At 39.8% G+C, this 17417-nt stretch overlaps 1 long non-coding RNA gene across 2 annotated transcripts in view; it reads left to right on the top strand.

Annotated features, from left to right (window-relative positions):
* The window catches only part of LOC137204792 (uncharacterized), a 135439-nt gene that overhangs the window by 111746 nt on the left and 6276 nt on the right, over positions 1-17417 (top strand). Inside the window, exon 4 of one of the 2 annotated variants that reach the window (XR_010933838.1) lies at positions 841-4202. The exons of the other annotated variant lie outside the window; for it this stretch is intronic. This is a non-coding gene — a long non-coding RNA (uncharacterized lncRNA). Of the gene's footprint in view, positions 1-840; positions 4203-17417 lie in introns of those variants that run through there. 2 annotated transcript variants of the gene reach the window in all.

Genomic DNA, 17417 nt, shown 5'->3' with positions numbered 1-17417 from the left:
TCCAGGGAGTGGAGTATATATGTCAGCTTCAGTCCCTGAATCAGGGCAGTATCCTGAGATGGACATGAAGTGTAAAGGAGAAATAAACCTGTGTTGTTTGCTTTAAGCCCTTAAGAATTTTGAGATATTTATTACTGCAGCATTTTCTAAGCTCTCCTGACACACACATCTTATTCTAATCGTTTTATCTGGCTAATTATTACACATGCTTCCAATTTTACTTGGTTGTTGCCTCCTTTCAGAAAGTTTTTTTTTTTTAATTTGTAAGGTTTCCTCAACTGTAAAATGGGGATAATAGGGCTGCTATAGGATTAGAAAGGTTAATTTACATAGAATATGTAAATGGTAAGTATCTAGATATTGGCTTAATAAAATGTGCCCATTTAAGTGGTTGCTATTATGATATGACTATGTCAGTTCACTGATTCCCATCTTTCCATTTTGCATTAAATTCATATGTATAACTCATATCCTTTATAAAAGATCAAGCTAGCCAATATCTTTCCCCAAATAGCTCTCTTCATCAAAATACCAACATTATAATTGCCAGTTTGGGGACTGGAAATGTCCAGAATAAAAAAGGAGAGGGTGCAGACACCATAGCCAAGCTTCAGCTCCGGTGAGTGGTCAGGGTGTTCATGTGATCAATGTCTCTGAGCTTCATTTTCCTCAACTGTAATATAAAAATAGTAATATATGTAGAGTTTTGTTTGTTTTGTTTTGGTTTTGGTTTGGGGGCTGCTTTTTAGGATTGGAGTAAACAACACACAGAAAGAGATAAAGAGTTTAGCATCCTCTCTGGCTCAGAGTGAGATCACAACATGCAATGCTCATTCCTAGGTGCTGTTATGCTCATCATCTGTCATCTTGACTCCTAAAGAAAGTTTGTCCTCCTGGAAACTATGATTAGGTTGTAACTGTGCCTTGCCTCTGCTACAATTTCCAGGACTAGAAGCTCCCTGAGGTCAGGTATTCCCACTGCATTACGTTTATCAAGAATGCTGAATATAGGGCTCAGTAAATATTTATTGAATTTATTGCATCAAATGTCTTGCTTAATAACGCAGACCCATACGATGAGTCGTTGTCTTGAGGACAGAGGTGGGGCTACATTTGGGGATGGCACAAATCCCAGTCCTCTCGCAGTGGGGAGACAGCCGCCTTGGCGCGCTATTTGTCTACGAAATTGCCCCTCCATCTGAGTTGCTGGAGTTGCCACCTACGCTGTTAGTGATTATTCACAAATACTAAGCACACATCTGTATCAAGAGGATGATGGGTGTGTCTTCTGGACAGTGAGATACCAAGTACCTTATCTGCAAGCTTCAGTTGAATGGAGAATTCGAAACACGTGTGAGTTGAACGCTCTGCTCCTGTTTTCACCTGGCGGCTGCACATTGTGCCCATGCAGCCACGCACACAAAGTGCCGGAAGGTACTTGTTGAGCGCTACAGGAGAGCAACCCGCGCAGTGACTGACAAAAGACTATATTATAAAATGAGAAATTCTGTCACTCGCTACAGAAAACCTCATGGAAACAATGAGCATTGACGTTTGAGAATTGGGAAACCTGGCTCTAAGAGCATAATGTATTTTGTCTGTACTTCATGCTTTGATCAACGTTCAGCAGAGAATGGGAGCTCTAAAACAACCTATAGAAACACAAGAACCTGCAAAACAACCACAACCAGGAGGGAAAAAAAAGAAGAGAAAACTTCTCAGAATATTGGATGCGGTAAAATAAACCACACAGAAAAATTCATCAATAGCTTCCGATGAACTAGTACCAAAGAGAATTCATGATTCTTTTTCCCAGCCACGTGGTTCAGATAAAGAGACCCCTAGGAGTAAGGTCACATGAATATCATGACAGTCAAGTGGGAAAGAGACAATTTGTCCTTTTTGATGTGATGCCTGACTTGTTCAAGTTTGCCCTCCGGATGCTATAATCATTGCAGGGATCTCAAATGATCCCAGCAAGGGAAAACCAGAGGCCTTCATCCTACGCAGGAAAGATACGCCATTTGGCTGGACACTGGCCCCTCAGGCCACACGAGCACTTTCGGGCCGTGACCACCAACGACAGGGCTGTCGGCTCCATGGGATCTTCGTGTTTTGCCTCAATGTGCAAATGCACTAGTCTCCTTCCTACCTGATCACACACAGGTTCCAATGAAAGCAGCTGAAATGAAGACTTTGGATTTAATGGAAATGTTTTTATCAGCCAAAATAAATACATTCATACAGTAATTTTTGAGAGTACATTATTTTTGGTCTAGTTTGCATTTTCATTATTTTGTCAGGCACAAGAAAAATTCTTTCTGGCCAAAAAAAGAAGTATTCAAAAAGAAAACGTGCAGGGAAAAGCAACAGTTACAAGAATATTTTGTTCAGACCTCTTCCTGAAACTCTATTTGGAAACTCATTTTAGAAAACATAGCACATAATCTACTAAAAATTTTTAAAGTGACTGGGAATTTTTATTCTCAGTCCCAATGTTCTGACCAAAACTTTCTCTTCTGGCTCTAATGGCCAAGTTCTGCATTGACAAATGCTTTTCTATCCACAGCCTCTCTGGATTTCATGGCAGATAAAGTTATTCCAAGATTTTAGAAATTGGATGACTTTTGGGTTCATTATGATTCTGTGACTAATGATATTCTGTGAAGAGAGCAGTGAACTATCTAATTTCTCCAGTGACTTTTTTTTTTCTGGCCCAAACAATTAATTAAATTTTGTTGGCATAGACATGTGGGTTGCTTACTTGTACCGCTTAGTGTGTCAGAATGAACAAAGAAGAAAAAAAGCTGGACTTTGAAATTACACTGGGGATTGAGTTCTGAGTCAATGTCTCACCAGTTGCATGAAAGCTACATAACAACCCTGAAATCTAGTTTTCTTTCCTTTCCTTCCCTCCCCTCCCCTCCCCTACATTTTCCTCCTCTTTCCTTTCCTTCTTCCTTGTTTCCTTCCTTCCTTTCTTCTTTTCCCTTCTTTCCTTCCCTCCCTCTCTCTCTTTTTCTCCCTCCCTCTCTCTCTTCCTTCCTTTCTTCCACTTTCTCTTTCCTTCCCTGTTTAGCTATTTATCTATTATCTAGCATCTATTTATCAAGAACTGTCTACATCAAAGGATCATAAGCATAAGAGAAGCACTTTGAACAGTGCCTGGGACACAGTAGGTCCTCCATAAACATTAGTTTCTGTTCATTTCACCATTTTGCCCTCTGAGCAAACCCAGTGTGTTGACGTGCAGAGCATTCAAGTAGCCTGCTCACACTTTGGTATCAGAATCACCTGGAAGGCTTGTTAAACGCGGATCCCTAGGTCCCACCCCTAGAAATTCTGATCCAGCAGGTCTCGGGGTAGCCCTGAGAATTTGTACTTCTAACAAATGCCCAGATGATATTGATGCTGCTGGTCTATGGACGTATTGTGAGTGTCATGGACAGTTCTAACAAATGGCAAACATGTTTCATCTTGAAACCGTGGGTTAAATCCATTTCACCTGCCTTGACTAATGAAGGTGGTTCTTAAAATTGCATGGGGACTTCCCTGGTGGAGCAGTGGTTAAGAATCCTCCTGCCAATGCAGGGGACACGGGTTCGAGTCCTGGTCTGGGAAGATCCCACATGCCGCGGAGCAACTAAGCCCATGTGCCACAACTACTGAGCCTGCACTCTAGAGCCCGTGAGCCACAACTACTGAGTCTGCGTGCCACAATTACTGAAGCCCGTGCTCCGCAACAAGAGAAGCCACCACAGTGAAAAACCCACGCACCGCAACAAAGAGTAGCCCCTGCTTGCCACAACTAGAGAAAATCCGCGTGCAGCAACGCAAACCCAACGCAGCCAAAACAAAACAAAACAAAAAGACTTGCATGTCCTCCAAGAGGCGTGTAGCCTAAACAAGAAGATGTTTGCCCGAGTTGTTTTCTAGGAACTTGGAGTCAGCTGTGTCCAGTTTGAGCTGAGCTGGTTAAGATTGGATAGGACCACTGACCCCCGAACTGGGCATGCACGAGTGTTCGGTGACCTTTTGACATCAAAGGACCACAAACTCCACCCTCAGAGCAACGTGCAGAGGGCCGGTAGCCCTGCACACCTCAGCATCTCAGCATTTTGGCTTGCTGTGCGTCGGGCAGAAGGAACCTGGCTGGGTAAAAATCTCTTGGGCCGACTCCAGTTGATCGGTGTGCTCTGTTAGAAGATTCCGAGGCCATGTCAAGCCTAGGTGAGATTGTGGTTTATTTATTATTTATTCGTTCATTTATTTAAGTATAGCTGATTTACAACATCATGTTAAGTGAGATTGTGTTTTTGGAGTGCAGAGTGTGTAACGTCCCCAGCTTTTAAATTGAATGCATATCCAATGCTTTGCTAGGCTTCGGTATTAGATGTCCTTACTTTTTACTTGTAAGGTGGCAGGGTCATTTATTATTAAAGCTTTCTTCTGCATATTCATTATCAAATTAATTTATGTATATCCATGCGTGATCTACTCTTTAATTTTAAGAAAAAGGCGTATTTTCAAGTGGGTCTGTTCATTGGTCAGTTACACGTATGTGGGGAATCATTTAATATGGCTGCTTAATAAAGGAAGGACTGCTATGAAAATCATCCTCTGCAAGCTCTAGAGCAGAGGTCCCCAACTTTTTTGGCACCAGGGACCGGTTTCGTGGAAGACAATTTTTCCACGGACAGGGTGGGCATGGTTCAGGCGGTGATGGGAGCGCTGGGGAGCGACAGATGAAGCTTCGCTCGCTCGCCTGCCTCTCACCACCAGCTGTGCGGCCCGGTTCCTAACAGGCTGTGGACTGGTACCAGTCCACGGCCCGGGGGATTGGGGACCCCTGCTCTAGAGAATTTAGTTGATGGTAAAAGCAGGAGTTCCCCCCCCCCACCCAGGGTGTTGTCGTGTTTATGAAAATGGATAATCAAAGCCGTTTTGAAGTGTCATTCATTCTACTCCTTTTATGTGTGCGAAGTTTCCTCTTTGAAATAACGTATTTGTTTGTGTTGATAGAAATTAATTTGGCACTTGCAAATGTTGCTTCAAGGATAGTACTATCAGTTGTTTTTAAGCTTTCTTATGCTCTTGGACCACTCGTATGGTCATGAGCACCACGGAGGGAAATCGCCTGGTATTTGTTTTGCTCTGCATCTTACAGTGCTGTCTTTGAGATCAAAGAGATTCCTGTGTGAGAAGGAGGTCCACGGAGTACAGGGTGAACAGGGAGCTGATGCCAAACAGGCAGGGGAGTCTGACTGCAGAGACCAGCTTCCAAGTCACCAAAAACATCATCAGCTGACTTACGGAAACAAGAATCACAGGATTATAGCGTTTTGAAGCCCAATGGTACCTTAGAGGAAAGTCTAAGCTGACATTTTTATTTCACATCTAATTATACTGAGGGAGAGAGAGCGTACCAAGGCCACAAAGCCAATTGGAAAAAAAAAAAAAAAAGTTTATTGAAATAATCACAAGTAATGCTACCAGAAACCCTTAGAGTCCTGGTCTAAGCTAGAGTTTTCCAGAATAAAAATCACGTGCACCATTAAGCAGCCAGATATAAGTGGGGAAGGTTTGAGATGCTACATGAAGGAAAAAAACGAGAGTCAAGAGTCCTATGCAAAAAAAAAAAAAAAGGAAACGAGATTTATCACCATACTCCTTTTATTTATGTCTACATGCATGTTAATGAATTGGAGAAATAGTCACCGGAAAAGTCCTTTCTACTGGGACATCTTTTGTTCCTTTTAGGAACACCTTTCACCAAAGCGTGTCTGCTTTCTGTGGTGACTTCCAGGGCATTAGATTCAACAAAAGACCTCTGAGAAGATGACTCTGACCACCAGGATTAAAAAAGCATTAAGATAGGATCCTTTATAAAAAGACTGGGGAGAACATGAAGGAAAACTTTTGCTAACTTTAAACTCTAGTGTATAGTGTGGTGTTCAGCACTAACTGTGGTCCATACCTGGCTTCACCACAAGACTTACGAAGTTGAGGTCACAGTTCTAAAATAGACCTTATCCAAGCAGATCTGTAGAATTTGGATCTACAAATTAGAATAAATACAGTAAAACTGTGTAAAGCTACAAGTTAATAGGCACACACTGGCAAATAAGGCCCCCAGAATTAAACCCTACAGAAGGAAACTCAAATTTCCATATTTACCATACGGTGAGTAAACATTTGCCCCCACTGCCAGTTGCTGATGTAGGTACTTGAACAATGTAGGTACCTGTTTACTTATAAGGTTGACATTGATTCCCTGGTTGCTGTGAGAGGTGGTTAAAATTGATTTCACACTCTGACCAAAAGGCTCATATCTCTACTCTGGGAGGAGTAGGTGGCTTATATGACTGAAAGCCAGGGTGCTCTCTGTGTGATCAGGCCCTGCCAGTGTGTTTGTTTGAATCATTCCTAACAAAGTTAGTGTTACTCTAGGTAACCAGGAATTGTTTTTTTGGATAGCATACTGTTGCACTGACATATGTAACAGTATTCAAGAGGAGGAAACGATAATATAAAATTAGCAAGTAGGTGCTTTGGCATATATCCTAGGTGAACTATTCGGTATTTCCTAAACAACCATGCTCTTTCACACCCATGTTAATTACTCCATCCTAGCTGCTTAGAAATACCCATTCTTTTCCCAACAATACACTCTTGTTTGCCCCTGAATCCTGAGGTTCCTTTCGCTTTCCTTAAGTATTAGAGAATACTATATTTATAGCATTACAAATTGCTTTTTTCATTTAACAAAATATTTAGGAGATCATTCCATATTCCATCACTCTATATCAGCATATAGTATTTTTAATCCACTATAGGTTTTCCATCAGATAATCTATTTATCTTCTTATTGAAAGATATTACTTGTGTCCACTGTTTGTACAATTACACAAAAGGCTGGAAAGCTTGAGTTTGTGGGTATGTGTCTCTGAACACATGTGAAAGTACAGCTAGAAACTGCTGGGTTAAAGAACATATTTATGTTAAATTTTGGTAACAATTTCCAAATTGCTCTATCAAGTGCTCGCCTCAATAGTAATAAGGATTTAAGTGTGCTTGTTTGCCCCGCACCAGAACCGACCACCCTCTATCAAACTGTTTATCTTTGTTCATCTGACCAAACTCTGTTTATCTTTGCACATATGACAAGTGACAAATAGTATCTTTTTCTTACTTTAGTTTGCGTTTTTTGACTATGACTGAAGTTTAATTTCATTTTAAAGAATTTATAAAGCATTTTTATTCTTTTATTTTGAGTTTCTCCAAACCCATTTTTTTAAAGTTCATGTAGAGGTGGCGAGTATGAATATTTTTGAATAATAATCTTAAATACAATCAGAACTTTATTTTATTCGGTTCTATTTCCCTCCCTCTCCTTCTCCATGCCCCCACTACCCCCAGCTGCATCTTTTATATTTATCCCTGTTGATCTTCATCTTGTTTGCTTCAACCATTTGTCCAGCCTTTTTCTTGATGCCAACATTCACTGCAGCCTCAGGCTTACATCCTTCCGTAAGCACAGCAGCTGTCTTCTTCATTCAAGTTTCTGGTCACCATGTGCAAGAACCAGAGTCTGTCCACTCTAGACTCTGTGGCCCTGCCCATTCTGACAGAATGTCCCACGTGGCCTCTAAGACCTGGGCTTCCTACCTGTGAGCTCTGAAACGTACTTGGGAGAACTCTCCTGCACAGGAGCTATAAATGGGGATATTTCTGCCGTATTTAAATGAGTGCTATTCACCCCCATCTCTCACCACTCATCCTGCTTCTCATGGTTGTTTTTGTCAGCTGTATAATCAGCCCTGGTGAGTCATCTTTTAACTACGGAGGGAAAAGAGATGAAGGAAAAGCTGAGGGAAACAGGTTCCTGATTTAGTTTATAAAACCCACTGACTGAATGCACAGAAATTCCGGGTTTGTTTTTCCACCAACTGGTGTCTGAATGTTATGGAGTCATCTGATTGATCAAATACATTCACAAAAAGTTTCTTTTTTGTGGTAACTTTATTTACTGAAAAAATAAAATGGACCAATTGAATGAACTGATCTCAATCCCCTTTGACCTTCTCTTCATTCCTTCTTATGGTCACATCTGATTTGCATCTGCAGATGGTTCAAATTTATTCCTTATGCAAATTTAATTCCTTAATATATCCTTTCAAACCTTTTCCCCAAATCTTTTTAATGGGGATGTGCTGCCTAGATATACCCACAGAGCTATGTCCCAGGGCACAAGAGATGTCCAAACCTCTCTCCAAAAGAAAAAAGGGTGGGGTAGTCAGGAAGGGATAGACTTCTTTAAAATCACAGCATGTCTAGACTTTATGCCCAAATACATTGGTTCATGAGGAAGTAGTAAGTAGGACTTTTATGAAAAAATATATGGTAGAGAAAACAACACAGAAGCTTACATCCTTTGAAAATTGGATATGGCATAGGGTTCAGGAATTGTCTGGCCATGGGTTGTTTACATGTGGTCTGAGCATTTTCTTAATGTGATCCTGCACTTAAGTGTATATAGGTTCAGCCAGAAAAGAGAAAGATGAACATCAAAGTTGTTGCAATGCCAGAAGAAAATTATAGGGTGTTTCCATGTTTGAAAGATCACTAGCTTTCACTATTGGTTTGGGGCAATGAATTATCCATAAATAAAAACCTTAGAGTCCTCTGACCAAAAACATATACTGTGTTTACAAAAAGTACAAGTTCAGTAAGTAGCCGCTCCTTTCACAACAGATCCGTGTACTCAATTAGGGAAAAGAGTTTGAGGAACTAAAGGCATGAAGTAGCTTTGGAAACATTCTGCCAACACATTACAAAGTTTCCTTTCTAAAATGGATTTATTTCTGTTACAAAAACAAAAAACAAAAAAAACAGGAAAAAGCCTTTAATGACTAATTTTATTTAGAAAGGCCTATAAATAATAATCACTTTCATTTATTGCTGAGCCCTACACTAAGAAGTTTACATGCATCATCTCATATGAAGCTCATAATCCTGTTTATTAGTCAGCACAGGCTCTGCAGCTGTGACAAATAGACCTGGACAACTCAGCACAATTAACAACACAAAATTTATTCTGATCCATCTTAGGTCAGGTAAATCTCCAGGGTGGTCATTCTCAGCTTCTAGGTCACTCTGACAGGACTACTAATGATGGCACAAATTCTCTGGACTGGAAGTGACACACATCACTTTTATTCTGGCCCACTGGCCAGAATTAGTCATGTGTCCAGGCATAACTGCAAAGGAGCTTGGAAATGTGAAGAAGTACATGAATAGTTAGAGAGCCTTAAATGTCTTTCCCACAATCTGTAGAGTAGACGTTACCTCCTATCTTAGTTTATATATAGCTTATCTATAGCTTCTAAACTAAGGAGAAGTAAATCTGGAATTTAAACCCTAAATTCCAAATCTGGGAGCCATCTTTGTTTTGTGAATGGTGGTAATGGTGCACTATTCATCTTTGTATCTTATATAATAAATTCTGCATAGTCAAATGAGTTGAATGTAGATATAATATGACTTTTTTCATGAATTAATTCATGTGATTATTTCTGAATTCCTCAATTAGATTTTAACTGACAGAGCCCCAAACTTATTCCTACAATCCCAAACACCGAGCATAGTAAATGCTCAATGAAAATGTGTTAGTTGATTGACTGAAATACTGATTTGTACTTTTACCTTCTGATAGCAGATGGAGAGAGAAAATATCTTAAATAAAGGCCTTTCTAGAAAAAGAAGACATTTATTTTTATTTTTCTAGGCTGGTATGATGATTTTCAATTTGGGTCAAGAAAACAGCCTTTTAAAGATATTGAAGGCTGACACATACCAGCAGAAAAGGAAACATTGCCACCAGTCAATCGTCATGACTTTATATGATTTGGCTATTGTGTTCTTTATAACGCATTATTATTTTCAATTTCCAAGATAGTTATAATTTTGCATGTTTACCAGATTTCTTCCCTGCTTTTGCATATTTTTTTATTTTCTATTATTTTTCATATTCTTCTATCCTCTTATTTTGCTTTTTTTATTTCTCCAACTCTCCTCTATTATTTTTTTAATATTTATTTATTTATTTGTCTGCATTGGGTCTTAGTTGCGGCATGCAGGATATTTTGTTGCAGGACGCAGGCTCTTCTTTGCGGCACGTGGGCTTCTCTCTAGTTGCAGCGCCAAGGCTCTCTAGTTGTGGTGCTCGGGCTCAGTAGTTGTGGCGCATGGGCTTAGTTGTCCCGCAGCATGTGGGATCTTAGCTCCCCGACCAGGGATCGAACACACATCCCCTGCATTGGAAAGCAGATTCTTAACCACTGGACCACCAGGGAAGTCCCTCCTCTTTTATATTATTTTTTATCTTTTAAAATCATGTTCAATTTAGTGTTTAAACAGTTTTGTTTTTTCATAATTGTTTCTTTTTTCTCAGTTGTCAAGACGTTTTCACTTTACACCTTCAGCTGCACCTTTTAGTATCCCAACATCCCTAACGTTATTCTTAGTACCAATGTATACTTAAGTGATACTTATGGATTTTGAGGGTGGTGACATCAACTTTTTATAACCTCATTACCAATGATATTCATTTTCTTTATTTTTTTCAGTTTCTATGATAGTGTGGGTTTTTTCTGTCCTTTCCTTTCTTCTGTCCTTCCAAAGAGATCACACATCTCCTCTAACATTCCATCTTTAATTATGTGATGCCTCTAATACTCTGTTTGTGATATGTCTTTACTACTCACTTTCTATAACTTTGATATAATTATGTGTTAGTGCACAAGTGTTCTTTATTGTTTTTCCAATTATGTCTCTTTGTATAAATTCGTCTGTTGATACTTAAGTACTTTGAATATTGAAGACATTAATAATGTCATGATCTCATGACAGTTTTTTTTTTTATGGATGAAGAAATTTTTATAGAGAGTTTTTTCAGGTGGAGAGGATTTATTTTATTTTTTCTTTTATTATTTTTTGTTAAACTGAAGTATACTTGATCTACAATGTTGTGTTGGTTTCAGGTGTATAGCAAAGTGATTCAGTTATACATATATATCTATCCTTTTTCAGATTCTTTTACATTATGGGTTATTACAAGATATTGAATATAGTTCCCTGTACTATACAGTAGGTTCTTGTTGTTTATCATGGTATCTTGTTAACCAATGAGTTACTTCCTTTAAATTGTTAAGCTAATTAGCTGGAACCTCAACACTGGCATTATAATGGTTGCCATAAAAATGTCTTTAAAAAATTTTTTAGCAGATATTTATTGGGTGCCTACCGAGCCCCAGGCATTATGTTGGGTACTCGAGTCACATCAGAAAAAAACCTAGACAACATGCAGACTCTCATAGAGCTTACATTCTGGTCCAGGAGAAAGAAAATAAAAATAAAGCAAATAGGGCTTCCCTGGTGGCGCAGTGGTTGAGAGTCCGCCTGCCAATGCAGGGGACACAGGTTCGTGCCCTGGTCCGGGAAGATCCCACATGCCGCGGAGTGGCTAGGCCCGTGAGCCATGGCCGCTGGGCCTGTGTGTCCGGAGCCTGTGCTCCGCAACGGGAGAGTCCACAACAGTGAGAGGCCCGCGTACTGCAAAAAAATAAATAAATAAAATAAAAAATTTTTTTAAATAAAGCAAATAGAGTTATAAAAGATTATGAGTCACAAAGCTATGTGAGTTAGAAACAAGTAAAGAAACTTAAGGTATCTGTACTCTCAATAGTGGAGTCAGGAAAGCGTCCCCTGAGGCAGTCACATTCAAGCAGCTGTCTAGTAGAAAAGAAGGTTCTTGAAGTAGGAACAGCATGGGGTCTTGAGGAAGAGAAGAACTCAGTGTGTCTGTACTGAGAGGAGTTTGAATGTTATGATAGAAATGGGAAGCGCTTGAGTTTTAAGCAGGGAAGCAGCATGATTCTATTGATATTTATGTTTGCATCAGTATGTATTCATTAAGCGCCTACTATGTGTCAGTCTCTGTTCTAGGCATTGGAGATACAGCAGTAAACAAAACAGATATAAATATCTTGTGGTATAGAGATTTCATTCTAGTGTTTAAAAAATATCCCAGTGACTGCTGGGTAGAGAAGGAAGTGGGGCAGAGAAGGTTGTGAGAAGACCAACAGGAAATCTATCACAGGAGGCCAATGGAGAGATGCTGAATGCAGGAGGCCAGTTGAAAGACTCACTACCCTGGGATGATTTTATGAATAAGATAATTTGAATAGCTATCCCCTGTCCTTTAAAATTAAACCAGGGCAAAATTGAAAAGTATAAAGGTAAAAAGATTGTAATATACAACAGAGTATGTACACTAATCATTAAATCAAGATACATTGTATGCAAATATCAGTTCCATATGGATTAAAGATCTTAACATAGATAAATAAAGCCATAAAATACAGTATAGAGGAATCTTTTCCCAATTCTGGGGTGAGGAAAGCCTTCATAAGCATAATGTGAAAACATAGAAACGGTAACTCAAAAGAATGAAAGGTTTGACTATGTAAAAATAAACATTAAAAAGCCTTTATAAAGCAAAAACACCACAAATATAGTTTAAAAACAACAACAGCCCAGAGGTCGAGAGGAAAGATGGCAACACACAAAGGGTTAAACGATAATACAGAAAGACTTTCCCCAATATCAATACAAAGCATTTTTCTAGAAACACATTTTAATTTCTGTCAGTGTTAGCAGGACATGGTCCATCTAACTTGAATGCCTGCTACTTTGCTCATTTCACAAAGTTCAGCAAATATTTATTTAATGCCTAACATGTGCTAAGCGCTGGAGAGATCAATGTGGACAAAACAGATGTGTATCACGCTCATGTAGTTTACAGTTTAGATTTGATACCAGTGTGATAAAAGCATTTAATAATAATCATCGATGCTATAGGATCATCTCTCTATATCCCCAGTAATAATAAATAATCCCAATGTCTTTGCTTTTCTTTCCTCACAGTCCTATAATTCTTTCCATTGTTCTTTGGAAATATAGTCCTCACACTATGAAGTTCCAAAATGGAGCAATGGGTATTTTCTGAAGGAATACTTCCTATTTCCTAATTAACCATCTTTTTAACAAATTTACTGAGCTCATACCCTGCACCAGGCTGTAATACACACAGGGACTAAAGGTAAATAGATATGGTTCTTGTGCTCGAGGAAGTTACAGTTTTGGGGGAATACAGACTAATAAATCAACATGTATGGACTGGTAGGTACATGCTATGATAGAGAAACATATGGGACTGGATAGGAATATAGAGAAGGGACAGCCACATCAGGCTCAGGAGTAAGGGAGAAGTCCATGGGGCTTCTGCATTGATGGTAGTAAAGTTTAATCAAAATTTTGAAAGCCAAGTAGGTTTCAAGTGATGAGGCAGAGGGGACATTCTCAGCAGAGGGACAAGAATGTTCAGGGGCTCACAACAGTGAAACAATATGAGGTACTTGGGGAACTGCTAAAGAGTAGATTGTTCTTGATAATGAGGAGGAACCATTAGGAGAGAAGATTGCCACAAATGGATGTGGGGTTCAGAAATATTCCTTCAGATGCACTGTGGCCAAATGTTTGCAGAACAGCAAGACTGGACAGGGGATGAGAAGTCGTGGAAGTTAAGGCCCCTGACTGAGGGAAAATATATGGTTGGATTAAGAATAAAAGAAGTGCATGTCGGTAAGACTGAAATTCAAATAGTGATGGTGGAGAGACCATTATGGTGTCAACAAAGACGAACATGGATTTTGTTGTGCTCAGTTAGGGTCCAACTAATGTTAGGTAACCTGAATGCACAATGGACAAAGTTAACAAAAGTTAGGAAACTTTATCCAGAAATGCCAAGTGACCTAGGAGGATTAAGACTTTAAGCCATGTTCTGGGGCTAAGCAGTAGTACAACAGTCAGAGTGGAAAGTAATGAATCCTCATAGGTAAATAGTTACATTGGAACTGTCCATGTTTGGCATCCATCATTCAAAAATGGATTATCTAATAGTTTTTACCTGGAATAAAGGTCAAAAGCTGATTTAGGGGAGAGAAGAGACTCGGAGCAGTGGTGGTACACAGTAGGGTATAATAAGTATTAGCTGAATGAATGACTGAATTTATTGATAACACTTGACAGAACGTAGCCAGGTAATGGAGCAAATTTACTGAAAAAAAAAAAAAAACCTCCAGAAGAAGGAAATATTTCTTTAGCTTTACTTTTGAAAGGTAATGTTATGGAACTTGCTTACAAATGAAGATCTAGTACAGAGAATGGGTCCAAAAAGAAAATACTTTTTTTTTTAAAATTAATTATTTATTTATTTATTGGCTGCATTGGTTCTTCGTTGCTGCGTGCGGGCTTTCTCTAGTTGCGGCGAGTGGGGGCTACTCTTTGTTGCAGTGCGCGGGCTTCTCATTGCAGTGGCTTCTCTTGTTGTGGAGCATGGGCTCTTTGGCACGTGGGCTCTAGAGCGCAGATTCAGCAGTTGTGGCGCACGGGCTTAGTTGCTCTGCGGCATGTGGGATCTTCCCGGACCAGGGTTCGAATCTGTATCCCCTGCATTGGCAGGCAGATTCTTAAACGTTGCGCCATCAGGCAAACCCCAGGAAAAGACTTTTTGAAATAATAATGTACAGAATGTGAATACATCCCAAGAACCCACAGGTAATTGGCACATTTCCCCCGGTTTGTTATGTCAATGCACAATACTGAGTATATATTTAATCTGAAAGGCAGAAAACAAAGCAGAATATCTTCCTCTGCAGCATCATGTGTGTCAATAGACTTTGGCTTTAATTCTTAGCTGTGTATTTTAGCATACAAGACCTATTAGGAGACACATGACCACATATAGTCCAACAAAGGCTTAACTGTTTTGATACCATCTATACATTAGGAATTATCAACATGGAGAGTAATCTACATATTTTTAACCCATCAGTTTACAGATACTCTTATGTTTCCTCATTTGCTGGTTGGGACAGCTCCCTATGTAAGCAAAACAGAGGTACCATATAGATAAGCGGCAAATGCTCGGGGAGCTTACAGGATTTATTCTGGACCACCTGATGGGAGGCTGAGCTGGGACTTAAATTTAGTGTGCCCAACCCAAACAAGCATTCTTTCCAATACCCCACACAGACAGATTTCTAACCACAGTTGAGTCACATTTGAAAGCCTGGCTATGGCCCATGGTGCACAAGCTTTCAGTCTGGTGGTTTAAATGCCAGTTGGCTTCAGTGCAGAGCTTCAGCACAGTGACCCAGTGCCGAGGCTCAGAGTACATGGTGGAAATCTGGGGATGAATCCTGAGGTAAACGTTGACCGTTTCCAGAACAGCAGGCACTGGAATCCTTACGTGTGCATTTTGTTCAGGGAAGGTAATTGCTCTGAGGTCAAGACAGAGCATTGAAGCCATAGACTTCCACGAGCTTTCTTTCAAAGCACTGATCCTGGGTAAGATCACTGGGCAATACCAAGCAATTCACCTTTAAATGAACAGTATAAAAGACTGCAAGTAGCCACTCCAAAATTACTTTATGAAGCACTTAAAAAATACTATGATACAAAAATAAACTCATTTTTCGATCCTTCTGTTATATATCCCAGAAAACAGATTCAATATGATTTTTATAAAGAAAAGCACATTTTATTCTAGACCAGGAGGTTTGGTTTTTCATTCTCCTTTGTCAGCTGTGAGACTCTGATCAGGCACTTGTGTTTCCTGAACCTCAGTTTCCTTGTAAGTTTTTAAAAAAAGATCTCTTCCATTTCTGTGATATCATCATTTGTGTATTTTAAATATTGGGATTTGATTGAGGTATATTTTAAAACCTTAACACTGAAAATACCTAGAGCACAAAAATAAGTCATAGAAACATTGAATCATATTAATACCTGTCAAAACTGGGGGTTAACAGGAATATATTTGGAGGTACGACTTCTCGTATCTTTTTTTTTTTTTTCCAATCTGAGGTTTCTTGAGTCCTTATTCATTTACCCAAGAAAGCTTAATTTAGAATTGGCCTCATTCAGAGTCTTTAGGATTGGTTAGAACATCTTAAGTGCCACTTAAATGCCACCTTCCATTTCCTGGGCAAGAGTGCCTGGGCTGGCATAGTCTCACAGCCCAGCAGGGCAGCGATGGCTGTGGTAGGAGCTGCAGAGGGGTTGCTGTTTTAGCCCCTGAAATTAGTGCCTAGAGAGCTGGAAATTCCAGTATTCTCTGATCAGATGGTCCGGAACTGGAAATAACAGGAGTGAGAAGTTCATGAAAGACAAGGCTACAATCCCAAGGGAAATTTGCACAAGTGCTGCACCCTGCTTTCGGCAGAAAGGATTCCTACTCCAGTCCTCCCTGGCTTTTTCCCTCTAGATCGTCTGTCTTCTCCCAGCCACAGATATTTAATATGAAATCCCATGGCACCTGTGTCTAGACCCCAAGAAAACTCTGACCTCACCTCGCCCTCCACCCCTCTTTCATTGTCCTTCTTTCCCATCTTCTCTCCCTTTGTTTTTCACCTCCCTTCTCTCTGATTGTAATTCCGCTAACACATTATATACCCTAGCAATACTCATGTACTTTTTGAAATGTCGGGCATGGGATAAATACAAAACAAAATGGGCAAACTGAATCTTTAGTCTCTATGTTGCCAGGGGAAGGGATGTGATTTTGCTGAGCGATTGTCAGTGCCCCCTTTCCTATTAAGACCCTATGCCTTAGGAGGTAGAGCAGCCAGGTGGCCTTAAAGGCCACGTGAGGCTTCTCTCCCAGGCCCTGGCCTCTCATGGTCACTCCTTCAACGACTGGTTAGGTGACTTGTAAAAGTGTAATCTTCAAGGAAACGGGGAAATATGTATGAACGGTCAGTTTTTGCTAAAAAGTACCTTTTCTTTTCGGAAGTAAAATAAATTATGAATCTCTAAATTGGTATTCAAAACGGACACACAACCAACTGTATCTGGAAACTAGCAGATAGTAATTCCTGACAGTGAGGCAAGGAGCTGATACAAATAGGGGAAATGCTGATAATCTGATTCCTCAGCCACTGAAGACAAGTCAGAGAAAGGCCCAGTGTTATCTACATCAGGATAAAAACCTCAAGGAGAAGATTAGCCAGAGTCCACGTTTGAGAAGGGGAACCTTGGTTAACTGACATTCTTTTTTTTTTTTTTTTAACATCTTTATTGGAGTATAATTGCTTTACAATGTTGTGTTAGTTTCTGCGGTATAACAAAGTGAATCAGCTATATGTATACATACATCCCCATATCCCCCGTCCCTCTTGCATCTCCCTCCCACCCTCCCTATCCCACGCCTCTAGGTGGTCACAAAGCACCGAGCTGATCTCCCTGCGCAATGCTTCCCATTAGCTACCTATTTTACATTTGGTAGTGTATAT

This window comes from Pseudorca crassidens, chromosome 13 (assembly GCF_039906515.1).
Source record: "Pseudorca crassidens isolate mPseCra1 chromosome 13, mPseCra1.hap1, whole genome shotgun sequence".
In the NCBI taxonomy this organism is placed as follows: domain Eukaryota; kingdom Metazoa; phylum Chordata; class Mammalia; order Artiodactyla; family Delphinidae; genus Pseudorca; species Pseudorca crassidens.
This window is presented reverse-complemented; position numbering and strand designations above follow the sequence as displayed.